General features: G+C 40.8%; 1 long non-coding RNA gene across 3 annotated transcripts in view; it reads left to right on the top strand.

Moving 5' to 3' along the window:
• LOC105482419 (uncharacterized) overlaps positions 1-16,182 on the top strand; it is a 36,782-nt gene that overhangs the window by 1,180 nt on the left and 19,420 nt on the right. For 2 of the 3 annotated variants that reach the window (XR_987587.3, XR_987588.3), the window contains exons 2-3: positions 2,226-2,313; positions 9,364-9,488. This is a non-coding gene — a long non-coding RNA (uncharacterized lncRNA). The remainder of the gene's footprint in view (positions 1-2,225; positions 2,314-9,363; positions 9,489-16,182) is intronic. The other variant, XR_011624036.1, reaches the window with a different exon arrangement.

Raw genomic sequence — 16,182 nt, 5'->3', positions numbered from 1 at the left:
TCCGTAGCTGAAGTGGTAAAATTAGGCACATACTTGTTTATAAAAGGCGGATGATTTTATGACCATAAACAGGTAGGTTAACCTAGTCTGATAAAAATCTTAGGAGTCAGCTCTACCACATACTGGGTGTGTGGCATTGGGTTGGTTACCTAAACTCTCTGTGCTCCAGTTTCCTGATCTACAAATTTGGGATAAAATAGCACTTAACATTATATGTAGCTGTTAGGGATAAATTAATATGGGTAAAACTCTAGAAAAATATCTGGTACAAAAAGTACTAGTTATTGATTTGTTATCAATTTGATGCATTTGAAAATCAGAAAGTGACATTCTATTGAATGCTGGCAAATTTTTATAAAAAGTGTGGCCCAAATCAAAGATACGATTTGATTTCAGCTTCACTTACTTTGTTCACTCAGCAAAGATTTCAGTGCCTACTATGTGCTAGGCATTTTGGTAACAGCTAGGTTTACAGTGATGAAGAAAAACACAGTCCCTGCTGTTAGGAGGTTTTAGAACCTGTGATGATCTATATTATGGATATTGAGAGACTTGAAGGAAATTCACACAAATAGTCTCCAAATATTGTTTTTCCTTGGAATGATTTTCTTCTTTCTGTTTTACGTGTTCTTTCTTCTATTTTACACATGTTATGTTTAAAAGCTATAAAAGTAGCTTCCACGTCTTGTGGATATTGAATGATTAAAAACTCTGGACCTAAATTTCACTGTATCACTAATCTGATGCAGTAGAATGTGAATTCTTAATCTAGATAGATAGTGATTTTTAGACATTATTGTGTATAAGTAGCACCAGAGGGTTTAATACAATACAGGGATGGCTGAGATCCATCAAGACCTCAGGTGCAGACCAAGAATATGAATTTTTTTTTGTTTTGTTTTGCTTTGGGTTTAATATTTGTTATCAGTTTCACATTGCGGGAGTATCTACTTCATTCTAGAGGCATCTCTGACCCTGCATAAAGTATAATGGAGTCTATATGGGTCTTGAAGTGGTAAAACCTCCATTTCCAAGGAATATGAATTTTGAACAAGCACCACAAATGATACTAGTGCAGCCAGGCAGTCCATGGATGATATTTTGAGAAACTAATTCCATTATCCATTCAGGGAAAGCTTTAGTCTAGTTTTCTAACAAGAAGGGGGAAAATTTTTTTAAGTGACAACGGACATCCAAGAACCCTGCTGCTGTTGCTTGCAAAAATTGTATCATTGATGTCATCTAAACCTTGCAAAGCACACCAGGTAAACATGGGGAAGGAATTCTTAAACTTTGAATTATCCCTATACTTCCACATTACCATTTAGCCTGATAATCATTATTTTACCTTTATTCTCTAAAAACACGTCAACCCATAAGGCCAGAAAGAGATCTAAAAAGTCATCTATATCTTATCTGTTTCTTAAAATATTATTTTATGGCTTTCCCTATCACTACAACAAAGGAACAAATGAGACAGCAAATGCCAGAGGGTCTTTTTCCCCACCAATATTTTATTAAATAGAAAAAGGAAGTGGTGGCCAGGCGTGGTGGCTCACACCTGTAATCCCAGCACTTTGGAAGGCCGAGGCAGGTGGATCACAAGGTCAGGAGTTTGAGACCAGCCTGGCCAACATGGTGAAACCCCACCTCTACTAAAAATACAAAAATTAGCTGGGCGTGGTGGCGGGCACCTGTGATCCCAGCTACTCGGGAGGCTGAGGCAAGAGAATTGTTTGAACCCAGGAGGGGAGGTTGCAGTGAGCCAAAATAGTTCCATTGCACTCCAGCCTGGGCGACAGGGCAAGACTCCGTCTCAAAAATAAATAAATTAATTAATTTTTTAAAAAGGAAGTGATTCTACCCGTATAAACACAGGACTGGAAACGTACCTTAACCAGATATAACTGGGAAAGGGTCTTAACTGGGTATAACATAAATTCCCATTTATTTATCAATGAAAAATTTAACATGCCATCACTTATATGATTTTATATTTACTTTCATTGTTCTCCTGTATGGATTATACAAAAGGTGGAATCTGTTTCTTAGCTGTATGGCAAGCCCATATTGAGCAAGTGTACAATAACGTAGACTAATTGTGTGTTAGGTACTTACATGGATGTGGTACTATATAAAGTGATGATTAGCATAATCTAAGAATCTTAAACCTAAAAATAGAGATCTGACTGATACTCTTTCTCTCCCTCTGTCACATATCTTAGATTTTACACGTGAAGAAAGGATGTCTCAGAGGAGTTAGAGAAGACCAATTAATAGACAGTGCTAAAGCCTGGATCTCCTGAATCCTGGGTGAGTATTCTCATTGTCTGTACTGCCTCTCCAATGCTAGCCTGCCAGCCCTCATCAAAATTATGAAGTAGGCAAGCTTTGTTTTGGGGGGAGTTTAATCTCCTTTTAGTGTGGTTCTCTTCTGAAGCATCCCTTCTTTTGATATACCTAGCATCTTTGTGTTTTATCTTGAGAAAAATACTCACTCACAATGTATTTTGACTTTAAATCAATCTACTACGTTTCTTCAAAGTATTTGTACTTTTAGGGTAGTAGTAGAAACAGACTACGGAAATCATGTCCTTTCCTTGGCCATGTGCTCTGCTTTGTGTAAAGAAAGCTCTGCACCTATATGAGTTTAGAAATGAAAAATAATAAGATAAAGAGTAAAGAGTAAGCCCAAGTGAAGGCACATTGACGAAACTGAGTTCCCTCCAACAAATTTAGTGCAGCTTTCACTCGATATGTTAGGACTAAGGATTTATGCCAAAGAAATATATGTGTATATTGGTCATTTGATTGGATGTAGTAACAAGGAGACAATCATAACCTTGTATCAATCCAGATTTAAAATAAAGTTTATGTTAATTCATTTGAAAATATTATGCTGAGTACTATATTCTAGTATAACGTTCTAGAGCAGAGGTTGGCAAACTCCAGCTGCAGGACAAATCCAGTCAGTTGCCTGCTTTTGTAAATAAAGTTTGTATTAGAATACCGCCATGCCCATACGTTTACGTATTGTCTGTGGGTGCTCTCATGTTAGGACAGCAGAGTTGTGACACAACTGTATGGTCTGCAAGTCCCCAGATATCTACTATTTGACCCTTTACAAAAAAAAAAAAAGGGCCAATTTCTGTAGGACTTGGATGATATTAGTATGACCTGCAACAATATAGATAACTTCCCATGTTTTATGAAGCTTGTATTTCAACGAGAGGAAGAAGACAATAAAAAAGTCTAGATAGAGAAGTATCATGAAGAAACAGTATGATGACAGAGTGACTTGAGGGTAGCACTTTATTTTTCTAAGTTTTTGCTTTTTAAATTTTTTATGTATTTTAATTTTTTATGTATTTAATGCATACAAGTGCAGATTTCTTTTTTAATTATTATTATTTTTATTTTACTTTAAGTTCTGGGATACATGTGCAGAATGTGCAGGTTTGTTAATAGGCATACGTGTGCCATGGTGATTTGCTGCCCCTTCAACCCGTCGTCTAGGTTTTAAGCCCTGCATGCATTAGGTATTTGTTCTAATGTTCTCCCTCCCATCACCCCCCAACCCCAACAAATTTCGGTGTGTGATTTCTTATATGCATATTTGCATATTGGTGAAGTCTGGGCTTTTAGTGTACCCATCACTAACTAGTGAGTATACTACCCAATAGGTAATTTTTCAACCCTCCTACCCCTTCTACCCTCCTACTCTCCCACCCTCTGACCTGTTAAAGTCTCCAGTGCCATCCGCATTGCTGCAAATCACATGGTTTCATTCTCTATGACTGACTGGTATTCCAGGGTGTGTGTATGTATGTGTGTGTATGTGTATACATTTTCTTAATCTAGTCCTCCATTGATGGACACTTAGGTTGAATCCCATATCTTTGCTATTGTGAATAGTGCTGTGATGAACATACAAGTGCAGGTATCTTTTTGATATAATTATTTCTTTCCCTTTGGGTATATACCCAGTAGTGGGATCGAGGGATCAAATAGTAGTTCTATTTTTAGTCCTTTGAGAAATCTCCATACTGTTTTCCATGAAGGCTATACTAATTTAAATTCCCACCAACAATGTATAAGCATTTCCTTTTCTCTACATCTTTGCCAATCTGTTGTTTTTTGACTTTTTAGTAATGGCCGTTCTGACTGGTGTAAGATGATATCTCATTGTGGTTTTAAAATGCATTTCTGTGATGATTAGTGATGTTGGGCATTTTTTCATGTTTGGTGGCCACTCATATGTCTTCCTTTGAAAAATGTTGGCCGGGCGCAGTGGCTCATGCCTGTGATCCCAGTACTTTGGGAGGCCGAGGCAGGCGGATCACGAGGTCAGGAGTTCGAGACCAGTCTGGCCAACATGGTGAAACCCTGTCTCTACTGAAAATACAAAAAATTAGCCGGGTGTGGTGGTGTGCGCCTGTAATCCCAGCTACTTGGGAGGCTGAGGCAAGAAAATCGCATGAAACTGGGAGGCAGAGGTTGCAGTGAGCCAAGATCACACCATTGCACTCCAGCCCGGGTGACAGTGTGAGACTCTATCTCAAAAAAAAAGAATAAAGTCTGTTCATATTTTCTGTCCATTTTAAAATGGGATTATTTGTGTGTTTTTTGAGCTATTTGAGTTCCTTATAGATTCTATATATTTGCCCTTCGTCAGATGCATAGTTTGCAAATATTTTTTCCTATTCTGTAGGTTGTCTGTTTAATCTGTTGGTTATTTCTTTTCCTGTGCAGAAGCCTCTTACTTTAATTTAGTCCCATTTGTCTATTTTTTGTTTTTGCTGTGTTTGCTTTTGAAGACTTGGTCATAAATTGTTTGCCTAGGCCAGTGTCTTTTAAAAGAGGTTTTTTCCCAGGTTTTCTTGTAGGATTTTTGTAGTTTCAGGTCTTACACTTAGGTCTTTAATCCATCTTGAGTTAATTTTTGTACATGGTGAGAGGTAGGAGTCCAGTTTCATTCTCCGGCATATGGTTATCCAGTTTCTCCTGCACCATTTATTGAAGTAGGTGTCCTTTCCTTGGGAAGAACACTGTAAACAGGATGGTCAGGAAAGACCTCTAAGCACATAATATCTAAATTGAGATACCAGTGATGAAAACAAGCCAGCCATGAAGCCATGAGAAGATGTACGGGAAATCCTTCCTGGAGAAGATAACAAATGGAAACACTTTGAGACAGAAAAATCAGGCTTCTTTGAGGAACAGGAAGGTAGCCAGTGTGTCTGGAAAGTGTGAATCATCAGGGATTGTGGTGAGGATGCAGGTCCATCATCCTCCTGACCAAATCCTATAGATAGAGATCCATGTGTTTGTTGACACCGTGGCCACTGGTCCCTGCTCTGTTGCTATGCCTTTGAGGACCTCAGTCCTAAGGAATCCAGGTCCTGGCAGAACATTTTCATGTGATGTTTACTAGTCAGCTGCATTTATCCTAGATTAAAAAATCTAATGGGGGCCATTACTTTGTACCTTTGTAGCCATTTGACTTTATCGTTCATCTTTTTGTGACGCTCACTTAACTGATCTTATTTACGCATTCTTGCACTTTACCGTTTTGTCTTTCATAGAAGCTATTTTACTTAAATTGTCTTTGTTAATTTCTTTTTAAATTTTTTTAAAATGTATTCATGGCAACTAGCACAGGCATAAAGTGGGATAGTGTACTTCACAAGGAAGGCAGTCCCTCAGCATGGCCTGCCATAGCCATCCCAATCCATACCACAGAGTGGCTGTTCCTTTCCCAGGTGCACCCCTCCAAGATTAACCCCACACAGTAGTTCTCCAGTCTATTTTTGTTGCAAACCTACTCTACAGCAAACTTGAAGCCTAGAATTCAACTGAGGAAGGAGAGAAAATGCTGATAAAAATCTGACCACTTAGGTCTCAAGGAGGGCACACTGCAGGGACTCCCCCTTTCCGTTCCCCATTGTAAGTGTGATTGTGTGAGTGTGCGTGTAGGGGGGTGGCAGTGTGAAGCCACACATCCTCTTCTGCTAGAATGAGAGTAATGTAAATAAGAGAGTAGATGAGCAACCCACAATTAATCGTTTTGAAGGCTATGATTTTTTGGCCTGTAGTTGGGCTGATCTGTAACGAATGATTTTTACAACATTATTGTAAATTTGGTTTTTCTTAAGAGATGAGATCTCCTTTTTTTTTTTTTTTTTTTGAGCTGGAGTCTTGCTGTGTTGCCCAGGCTGGAGTGCAGTGGTGGAATCTCAGCTCACTGCAACCTCTGCCTCCCAGGTTCAAGTGATTCTCCTGCGTCAGCCTCCCAAATAGCTAGGATTACAGGCACATGCTACCATGCCTGGCTAATTTTTGTATTTTAGTAGAGATGGGGTTTCACCATATTGGCCAGGCTGGTCTCAAACTCCCGACCTCAAGGAATCTCCCTGCCTTGGCCTCCCAAAGTGCTGGGATTACAGGCGTGAGCCACCACACTTGGCCAAGATGAGATCTCCTTATGTTGCCCAGGCGGGGTCCCAAGCTCCTGGGCTCAAGGGATCCTCCTGACTCAGCCTCCTGAGGAGCCAGGATTACAAGTTCATACTACCACAAATTATTTTCATTATTGTAAATTATTGACGATGTTATTGCGAATGTAGTTGGTGATAAAATTTAGATGGATACACAAAATTTAACAGACTCTTCCCTTGACTTTGCTTCACCTTAGACTGATTGGTCCTGCATTTCCTTTCTATTGTCATCAAGAACAAAAGCCTTCCATATGAAAACCCTATATGCCAACAAATAATCTACTCAAAAATTTTGTCAACTTCACCCTAAAGCAAGGAATTTAAATGTACTAAGAAGTCATCAGGTGGCTGGGCGCAGTAGCTCACACCTGTAATCCCAGCACTTTGGGAGGCTGAGGCAGGTGGATCACCCGAGATCAGGTTTTAAGACCAGCCTGGCCAACATGGTGAAACCTTCTCTACTAAACATACAAAACAATTAGCTGGGCGTGGTGGTGGGCGCCTGTAATCCCAGCTACTCGGGAGGCTGAGGCACGAGAATTGCTTGAATCTGGGAGGTGGAGGTTGCAGTGAGCTGAGATCGCACCATCGCACTCCAGTCTGGGCGACAAGAGCAAAATTCCATCTCAAAAAAAAAAAAAAAAAAAAAAAGAAGTCATCAGGCTAATAAAAATAGCTAGAAAATAGAGTCTTATTTAAACATAGCTAATGCATTATTATATTTGTCCTAATTGGTATTAAATGAGAATACAAAATAAGAACAGTCTCAATGTAGTTAACATTTTATCTTTCGAGTAAATCGGTCCATTAACCTTGTAGAAGAAATAGAGATGACGAGTCTCAGTGATAGTCAAGAATGCAGGTCTTAATTATGTACCTTGTTACAACCTGAACAACTTCTTCAGTGTCTGCGAAACAGAGACTAAAGCAGGGTGTCCAATCTTTTGACTTCCCTGGACCACATTGGTCTTGGGCCATACATAAAATATACTAACACTAATGATAGCTGATGAGCTGGAAAAAAAAAAAAATCACAAAATAATCCCATAATGTTTTAGAAAAGTTTATATTCAAAACCATCCTAAGCTGCATGCAGCCCATGGGTCATGGGTTGAACAAGCTTTGACTAAAGGCATCCTATAATTAGTGCAGGAGTCATAGCAGGCAGCCTCAGCTTATAACTTCATCATTCTGTAAGCTCAGATGTGACATTTACAGGTAGCTATTGGGTATCCAATAGAAGCCCAAAATTATGCTAGGTAACTTACAACAGTAGCTCATTTAATCCTCACAATAGTCCTGTGACTAGCCCCGTTGTAGAGGTGAGGGACCTGAGGCTCAGAGACATTCAGTAATGTACACAGTGTCACATGGTTAGGCAGTTGGAAAGTAGGAGAGCCAGGATTCAACCTGAGGCCTGTTGGACTGTTTCCAGGACACCGTGCTATTTTGAATAATCCTGTCTTTAAGAATCCTTATAGACTTATCAGAGAAATTCACTTTCTTCAGGTCATTTTTTCACTTTTTGAGGGTCAGTCACTTCTATGACATGAGTCCACCATGACTCTAGGAGAGCTTCACAGCATTGGTAGAAGAGTACCGTTGAAGCAAAATGTTATGCTCATTAAGGTTGTCATAGTGGCTTAAAGACAGCCTTCAGTGATCTGTAGGTTAATTTTGCAGTTACGGTGAAAGGGAAATTCTTCTGCATTGTTTGCTGAAGGAGTGAAAATACAAGAGTATGTCACCGGTCTTCCTTCAGCTATTAGTATTAATGTCTAAAAGAGCAGAAAAGGTGTGAGCCTTCCAGTGATTTTATTTATTTTTCTTAATTATAGAACATTTCAAACATATACAAAAGAAGACAGAATAATAATGAATAATGAATCCCAATGCATTCATCATCTATCTTCTGTTTTTTTTTTTTTTTTTGAGATGGAGTCTCGCTCAGTCGCCCAGGCTGGAGTGCATTGGCGCGATCTTGGCTCACTGCAAGTTCCGCCTCCCGGGTTCACACCATTCTCCTGCCTTAGCCTCCTAAGTAGCTGGGACTACAAGGCGCCCGCCACCACACCCGGCTAATTTTTTGTATTTTTGGTAGAGACGGGGTTTCACTGTGTTAGCCAGGATGGTCTCGATCTCCTGACCTCGTGATCCGCCTGCCTCGGCCTCCCAAAGTGCTGGGATTACAGGCCTAAGCCACCGCGCCTGGCCCATCATCTATCTTAAAACACTCATGACCCATCTTGCTTTATCTATATCCTACCTATTTTCCCTCCATCTATTACTTTGAAGCAAACCTCAGATATAATAATTTATCTGTAAATAATTTCATATGTATCTCTAAAGACAAGGATTTTTTTAAAAAACACAATCACAATACCATTATACTACCTTAAAAATCAGATTTCTTAATATCTTTAGAGACAGTAAGTGTAGGCCAGGTGCAGTGGCTCATGCCAGTAATCCCAGCACTTTGGGAGGCTGAGTCGGGTGGATCACCTGAGGTCAGGAGTTCGAGACCAGCCTAACATGGGGAAATCCTGTCTCTACTATAAATACAAAAATTAAACGGGCGTGGTAGCAGGCACCTGTAATCCCAGCTACTCAGGAGGCTGAGACAGGAGAATTGCTTGAACCCGGGAAGCAGAGGTTGCAGTGAGCCAAGATGGCACGACTGCACTCCAACCTGGGCGACAGAGCAAGACTCCATCTCAAAACAAAAATAAAATAAAATAAGTATACAACTCTCCAACTAGGTTTATGTCTTTCTTTTTAACATTGCAGTTGCTTGATGTGTCTTTTAAGTCTCCTTTAATATCTACATCTGTTCATCTCTTTTTCTCGTAATTTGTTTGCACCGTAGAATTTCCAATAGTCTGGATTTTGTTGATGGCATCCCTGCAATGGGAATTCCATAGCTTAACAAGTGCTGTGCATTCTGCATGTTTGTAAATCGGTAACTGGCTCTAGAGGTTTGATCAGATTCAGGTAAGAATTTTTTTGGCAAAAATACTTCATACATGTGTGGTGTGCTTTTGTATCAGGAAGCACAAAACATCTGATTATCCACTCTTTCTATGATGTTCAGGCATGCTCAATACTACATCCAGTGATTCATTAGGGGCTGAAAAACTGTGGTATTCTAGCTCTACATTCCTTTTTCATTCATTAGCTAGACTACTTTACAGAAAAATATCCCTCATATACTCTTTGATTACCTAAGGGGTATAGTTTGTGTAGGAAAGACAGGGTAAGTGCCAATTATAAAAAAGAAGAGCTGGTTCATTAGACAATCTAAAAATGCAGAGAGCGAGTTCAAAATTTAGATATGAGATAGGCGAAGAATAAACAGCATTTAGAAATACTCGTGCTAACTGCCAAGATCAATAATGCCACGTTAACTGTTGTTGCCCAACTTGTTTTTTCATCACTTATGTTCTACCTGAAAATAGAGTGGCTCTTTCAAAGAATTCGTTTTATTTATATAAGCTCTGAAAAGGAAAAAATTAACAGAAGGCTTTAACATGATTGATCCTTTTCAAGGGGATAGGTCAGAGTTCAGGAGAGGGAGTCATGAAGAATTTGTCTAAAATCTTGTTTGGTGACCTCATTGAACTAATTGGATGGAAAAGTACATGTTTCAGTAATCTTGGGAGAAAATATAGTCTATGTCCAATCTCTAACTAATTCTGTTACAGGTAAATTTATAATTAATTCTATCAGTACTTCAGCTTAGTTCAGTATTTTACTTATAATGTTAATTTTGACTGCCTTTTTAGTTTCTGTCACACAGTAGATATTTGGTAAATATTTGAGACAAACTGGCCTTTTGTTGTTTACCCCATGCCACCTGGGTTTCTATGACATTCTAAAGAGAATTTTATCCGATTCAAAGCTCTTTGAAAAGTATATTATTTTATTAGATAATGGAAATATAGTCCCTGATTAAATGCCAATTTAATAATATATTTATATAAACAATATTGTGAAACAAATGTGGTCATTACCATTTTGAGACCTGCACCATGCTAGTATTATAAGATGTTTGCAGGCTGGGCGCGGTGACTCACGTCTGGAATCCCAACACTTTGGGAGGCCAAGGCAGGCAGATCACCTGAGGTCAGGAGTTTGAGACCAGCCTGGCCAACATGGTGAAACCCCATCTCTACAAAAAATACAAAATTTGGTAGGCGTGGTGGCATGCACCTGTAATCCCAGCTACTAGGAAGGCTGAGGTACGAGAATCGCTTGAACCCCGGAGGTGGAGGTTGTGGCGAATCAAGATCTCACCACTGTACTCAAGCCTGGGCGACAGAGTAAGACTCCATCTCAAAACAAAAACAAAAACAAAAACAAAAAAAGATGTTTGCAAGAAACTTTGGACACACAGTTCTAGCTATCACAGAGATACAACACATATATAAAACACATTTAAATAACACAAAAATAAAAACAACAATCACATTTGTTAAGCACAGTGGCTGCTTTGGACCTTGTATTTTGTAGGTCCTAATATTTTCTCCATGTTTCTGATAGTGACACTGAACATGGTACTAGCAGTGAAGAAACTGCTGCCTGACCAGTACCCACAGGGTCTGTTGAATTCCAGTAATGGCGACAATTCAGTGAGCTGGGAATTAGTGTCCAGGAAACTTACATATGTTGGAGCCTGAGATAAGGTTAGCTAGGAAGAGTGGGGCCAAGTGCCGGGCGCGGTGGCTCAAGCCTGTAATCCCAGCACTTTGGGAGGCCGAGGCGGGTGGATCACGAGGTCAGGAGATCGAGACCATCCTGGCTAACATGGTGAAACCCCGTCTCTACTAAAAATACAAAAAACTAGCCGGGCGTGGTGGTGGGCCCCTGTAGTCCCAGCTACTCGGAGGCTGAGGCAGGAGAATGGCGTGAACCTGGGAGGCGGAGCTTGCAGTGAGCCGAGATCGCGCCACTGCACTCCAGCCTGGGTGACACAGCACGAGACTCCGTCTCAAATAAAAAAGAGTGGGGCCAAGTATTACCAATGAAAGCATATTTAGCTTATTTGCATTTTCTCTATTTTTTGTCCCTAAAAGGACACACACTTCAATTCATATGTACCTATCCCGATCATTCTTCCTGTAGTGAAATTGAATGAAGCTTGGTGATACTTCCAGTTGAGTGTGTGCTCACCTGCTCTTTTATGTTAATATCTGCAGCTTTAAAAGGCAGTGCACCAAGCTGGGTGCAGTGGCTCATGCCTGTAATCCCATCTATTCAGGAGGGTGCCTGTAATCCCAGCTATTCAGGAGGGTGTGAGGCAGTGGGGGACCAGGGGGTGGCTTGAGCCCAGGAGTTCGAGGCTGGTGTGAGGTGTGATTGTGCCACTGCCCTCCAGCCTGGGCACTAGAACAAGGCCCTGACTCTAAAAATGAATCAATTAATTATAGTAAAATAAAAGGCAACGCACCAACAGCTAGACATCATGGTGCAACAATTTATAGTCCATCATTTCCAGTGAGCTGAAGTCACTAAATTCCTGAATTTGGATGCATAGACCTGATTAAAGACCTCATATTTGGAGGATGGCCTCTTTTACCATACAACTTTGGACTCACCCTGCTCCCACAACTCTCATCCTGCCTCCAGCCTCTAGCAAGTATTGCATAGCTTTGGACCTTGCTAAGTGAACTTCTGCTGGTGGTTACACATAGTTTTCTCATCCAGACAAATAGACTATCAACCAGACTATATCTTGGAACTTTAGCATGCTCTCTCATAACAGTACTCAGAACGTGCTTATAAATGCAAAGATCTGACCACTTCTGAATTTCTTAAACACTTTATTATTTATTTATTTATTTATTTATTTATTTATTTATTTATTTGAGACGCAGTCTTGCCCTGTTGCCCAGGCTGGAGGGCAATGGTGAGATCTCGGCTCACTGCAACCTCCCTCTCCCAGGTTCAAGCAATTTTTCTGCCTCAGCCTCCCAAGTAGCTGAAATTACAGGTGCCCGCCACCACACCCAGCTAATTTTTAGTATTTATTTATTTATTTAAATTTTTTTTTGTTTTGAGATGGAGTCTGGCTCTGTTGCCCAGGCTGGAGTGCAGTGGCCGGATCTTGGCTCACTGCAAGCTCTGCCTCCTGGATTCAGGCCATTCTCCTGCCTCAGCCTCCCAAGTAGCTGGGACTACAGGCACCCGCCACCATGCCCAGCTGATTGTTTTGTATTTTTAGTAGAAACGGGGTTTCCCAGTGTTAGCCAAAATGGTCTCAATCTCCTGACCTCGTGATCCGCCCACCTTGGCCTCCCAAAGTGCTGGGATTACAGGTGTGAGCCACCGCGCCCGACCTTTTAGTATTTTTATTAGAGATGGGGTTTCACCATGTTGGCCAGGATGTTCTTGAACTTCTGACCTCAGGTGATCCACCCACCTCGACCTCCCAAAGTGCTGGGATTACAAGTGTGAGTCACTGTGCCCAGCCAACAAACACTTTAAAGCAAACTGATAGCCTTTGGAACTGGCTGGGGAACAGGTCAATACCCTTTATTACACTTTAGGAAAAAGAAAAAATAAATAAATGGAAAGAAAACCCAATCCATGTTCTAATGCGACTGTTCAAGATTCTTACTCTGCCAGAAGATAGGCTGAAAATTAAAATTTAAAATATGACACAATGGAGACCGAGAACATAATCCCAAAGGGCTCTAAATATCATCAATCTTCAAGAAAAATAAATGTAAGAGCAACCTTTTTTTTTTTTTTTTTGAGATGGAGTTTCGCTCTGTCGCCGGGGCTGGAGTGCAGTGGCGCGATGTCGGCTCACTGCGAGCTCCGCCTCCCGGGTTCACGCCATTCTCCTGCCTCAGCCTCCGGAATAGCAGGGACTACAGGTGCCCGCCACCACGCCCAGCTAATTTTTTTGTATTTTTAGTAGAGATGGGGTTTCACCGTGTTAGCCAGGATGGTCTCGATCTCCTGACCTCGTGATCCATCCACCTTGGCCTCCCAAAGTGCTGGAATTACAAACGTGAGCCACCACGCCTCGCCAAGAGCAACTTTTAACACTTAACTTTCTACAAACTCAATGCTACCTCCTGAGTAGCTGGAATTATGGGCATGAGCCACTGCACCCAACTTAGTGCTGACAAAGAGAACCAAGGAAATTAACTCTTAGCCTTGAAACAAAGTACAAACTCATTCTGTAGCCAAGATGTAGTATTTGAGTAATAATCTCAGACACATTTCCTTATTAAGGTCATTAATAGATATCCATCTATACTCTATTTGTCTCTTAGTATTATCTTGAACTTACTGAGTATCCACCAAAAGTCTGAGAGAGGAATTTTTTAATGGGGACTTGGCGTTTTTGTAATCTTATCTACATAGGCTAAATCCGTCCCTGCGTTAAGCCAGGTCTTCAGAAAGCTTAGGACAGGGACCACATCAAACTGACCCTTACTGAATTGTTCGACTAAACTTTGCACTATACTATTATTTTGTATTAAGAAATATCGTAAGAGGCCGGACGCAGAGGCTCACGCCTGTAATCCCGGCACTTTGGGAGGCCGAGGAGGGCGGATCACAAGGTCAGGAGATCGAGGCCATCCTGGACAACATGGCAAAACCCCGTTTCTACTAAAAATACAAAAATTAGCCAGCCATGGTGGCACGCGCCTATAGTCACAGCTACTCGGGAGGCTGAGGCAGGAGACTCGCTTGAACCCAGGAGGCAGAAGCTGCAGTGAGCCGAGATCATGCCACTGCACTCCAGCCTGGGTGACAGAGCGAGACTTTGTCTCAAAACAAACAAACAAAGAAACAAAAAACCATAAGAAGCCCTGTGGCATATTTTCTTGTGTTTACCTTTTTTTTTTTTTATTTTTTGAGACGGAGTCTCACTCTGTCACCCAGGCTGGAGTGCAGTGGCACGATCTCACTTGCTCACTGCAAGCTCCGCTTCCCGGATTCACGCCATTCTCTTGCCTCAGCCTCCCAAGTAGCTGGGACTACAGGCGCCCGCCACCTCGCCCAGCTAATTTTGTTTTTGTATTTTTAGTAGAGACGGGGTTTCACCGTGTTAGCCAGGATGGTCTCGATCTCCTGACCTTGTGATCCACCCACCTAGGCCTCCCAAAGTGCTGGGATTACAGGTGCGAGTCACCGCGCCCAGCCTTGTTGTGTTTATCTTAATGTAGATAACTTTTAAAAAATTACTTGGCTTTGGGACGGGCACGGTGGCTCACGCCTGTAATCCCGGCACTTTGGGAGGCCAAGGCAGGCAGATCACGAGGTCCGGAGATCGAGACCATCCTTGCTAACATGGTGAAACCCCGTCTCTCTTACAAATACAAAAAATTAGCCGGGCACGGTGGTGGGCACCTGTAATTTCAGCTACTTGGGAGGCTGAGGCAGGAGAATGGCGTGAACGTGGGAGGCAGAGCTTGCAGTGAGCGGAGATGGCGCCACTGCACTCCAGCCTAGGTGACACAGCGAGACTCCATCTCAAAAAAAAAAAAAAAAAAAATTACTTGCCCTACTAGAAGAAACCTAAGGTAGAAGTCCATATAACTTATTTTTTATCTGACTTTACTGTGTATGTTTGTAATGGAATAATTTTCACTTGCTCTAATTACTAGAGTAATCATCAAAATGAATTCTAAAGAGTTAATCAAGTAGTGGTCTTTGGCAAGACCAAAACTCATTCATTCATTCATTTATTCAGCAGGTATTTTTGAGCTCGTTTCATGTGTGTAGTATTTGCCACTAGTGTGTGTCTTCTTCAGCAAAGAATCTCTTCAAATTTTTGGCCCATTTGTTATTATTTTTTTCTTATTGAGGTTTGAGAGTTCTTCATATATTCTGCATACAAGTCCTTTATCAGATATGCATATTACAAGTATTTTCTTCTAGTCTATGGCCTGTTTTTTTCTTTCTCTTAACAAATCGTTTCAAAGAAAAGTTCTTAGTTTTGATATAGTTCAAGCTGGTTTTTTTTTAAAATGAGTTGTGCTTTCTGTGTTGTATACAAGAAATATTTGCTTCCCAAGGTCACAAAGATTTTCTTCCTGTATTTTCTTCTAGAAATTTGGTAGCATTACGTATTACATTTACGTCTGTATTCAGTGAATTTTTCAGTTAATTTTTGTGTATGGTGTAAGGGATGGGTCAAAGTTCTTTTTTTTTTTTTCTTTCTTTTGTATACAAGTGTTCAATTGCTATAGTACCATTTGTTGAAAAAAACTATCTTTCTTTCTTTTTTTTTTTTTTTTTTAGACAGAGTCTTGCTTTGTTGCTCAGGATGGAGTGCAATGGCGCAATCTCAGCTCACTGCAACCTCTGCCTCCTGCGTTCAAGTGATTCTCCTGCCTCAGCCTCCCGAGTGGCTGGGATTACAGGCATGCACCACCATGCTGGGCTAATTTTTGTATTTTCAGTAGAGATGGGGTTTTGCCATTTTGGCCAGGCTGATCTTGAACACCTAACCTCAGGTGATCCACCTGCCTCAGTAAGTCTATTATTTTTTAATTGCTTTTGTACCTTTGTCAAAAATTAGTTGATCATATATATATGGGTCTATCTCTAGACTTTCTATTCTGTTTCATTGATCTATGTGTCTACCTTTTCACCAATACCACACTGTCTTGATTACTGTTTCTTTATAGTAAGTCTTAAAATCAAGTTGTGTAAATTTTCCACT

This window comes from Macaca nemestrina, chromosome 5, assembly GCF_043159975.1.
Source record: "Macaca nemestrina isolate mMacNem1 chromosome 5, mMacNem.hap1, whole genome shotgun sequence".
In the NCBI taxonomy this organism is placed as follows: Eukaryota; Metazoa; Chordata; class Mammalia; order Primates; family Cercopithecidae; genus Macaca; species Macaca nemestrina.
This window is presented reverse-complemented; position numbering and strand designations above follow the sequence as displayed.